Below are 1,937 nucleotides of genomic sequence, written 5' to 3'. Positions count from 1 at the left end.
CAGGCACGTGCCACCATGCCCAGCTAATTTTTTGTATTTTTAGTAGAGACGGAGTTTCACCATGTTGACCAGGATGGTCTCGATCTCTTGACCTCGTGATCCACCCGCCTCGGCCTCCCAAAGTGCTGGGATTACAGGCTTGAGCCACCGCGCCCGGCCTATGTAGCAATTCTTTAAAAATTGCTGTATAGGCCAGACACGGTGGCTCACACCTGCACGCCTGTAATCCCAACACTTTAGGAGTCTGAGACGGGCAGATCACGAGGTCAGGAGTTTGAGACCAGTCTGGCCAATATGGTGAAACCCTGTCTCTATTTTTTTTTTTTTAATTGCTGTGTGGTATTCTGATGTATGAATATACCACAATTTATTCATTCTGTAACTGATCGGCAACTACTGTATATTGTTTCTTTATTTGCTGATGTGAGTACTCCCACACTCATGCTTTCGTGCATGTAAGCGCTCATTTCTCTTGGGTATGTAAGCAGGAGTGGAAATGCTAGGCCATAGGGTAGATGTGTATTTAACTGTGTGAGAAGCTGTTGGTTTCCTGCCATGGTTGTACAAAGCACACTTGCGCCAGCAGCGCCCGGGAGCCGCCATCCTCTGTATTCCTACCAGCATGTTGCACTGACAGACCTTGTCCCTTGACCTATTCTAATAGTGGGGGAGTGTGATCGCATGTTTTTGTTTTTTGGGACAGTCTCACTCTTGTTGCCCAGGCTAGAGTACAGTGGTGCCATCTCGACTCACCGCCGCCTGCCTCCCAGGTTCAAGCGATTCTCCTGCCCCAGCCTCCCCAGTAGCTGGGATTACAGGCGCCTGACACCACGTACAGCTAATTTTTGTATTTTTAGTAGAGACAGTTTCACCATCTTGGCCGGCCTGGTTTGAACTCCTGACCTCATGATCCACCCACCTCAGCCTCCCAAAGTGTTGGGCTTACAGGCGTTGAGCCCCCATGTCCAGACGATCTCCCGGTTTTTGATGAGATGTGGAGCACCTTCCTGAGGTTGGTCTGGTTTTTGTAGCTCCCCCAGGCAGCCCTGAGGAGAAGATGGGAGCGGGGTTGGTGAGGGGATGTTGCCACAGCCAGGTGTGAGATGGGGGAGCCCCAAGTTAGGCTGAGGCTAGAACGGAGGCAGAGGATGGGATTGAGAGCTGTCCTAGGGGGGATGGTGGGATGGTGAGGATGGACGCCAGGGCTGCCAGCGACAGACATCCCATCTCACAGACATCCCGTCTCCTCATGGCTAGGAATGCTCCTTATCTCCCAAGCAGGTAGTGCTGGGGCAGGCAGCGCCAAGCCTGGGGGATTTGACAGCACAGGGTCTTGGCTGTCTTTCTTCTGCTCTGACATTTTCAGCCATTGATGAGGCAAGATGGTGGCAAGGCCAGAAGAGAGGGGTCCCCTCCTTGTGCCTCCTCCCCACCTTTTTTTTGAGAGGGAATTTTGCTCTTATTGCAAAGAGCAAAACTCTTTGCTCAGGCTGGAGTGCAGTGGCGCAATCTCAGATCACTGCAGCCTCTACTGCCTGAGTTCAAGGGATTCTTCGCCTCAGCCTCCCAAGTAGCTGGGATTACAGGATCTTGGTACCACGTCTGGCTAACTTTTTGTATTTTTAGTAGAGACGGGGTTTCACCATGTTGGCCAAGCTAGTCTCGAACTGACCTCAGGTGATCCCCCTGCCTTGGCCTCCCAAAAGTGCTGGGATTGTAGGTGTGAGCCACCTTGCCCGGCCTCTTGTGCCCCTTTGTAAGACCAAGGACAGCCTTCCCAGATGCCCCCCTCCACCCTGCTCCCAAGTCTTCCCCCACATTTTACTGGAACTGCATCCCTTGTCCATTTCAGAACCAATCCCTGGCAAGGGAATGGGAAGCAATTTCCGCCCACTCCACGAGGTCACTCTCCTTTGGGTCACTCTCTGAACACACCA

This window comes from Cebus imitator, unplaced genomic scaffold (assembly GCF_001604975.1).
Source record: "Cebus imitator isolate Cc_AM_T3 unplaced genomic scaffold, Cebus_imitator-1.0 Scaffold404, whole genome shotgun sequence".
In the NCBI taxonomy this organism is placed as follows: domain Eukaryota; kingdom Metazoa; phylum Chordata; class Mammalia; order Primates; family Cebidae; genus Cebus; species Cebus imitator.
This window is presented reverse-complemented; position numbering follows the sequence as displayed.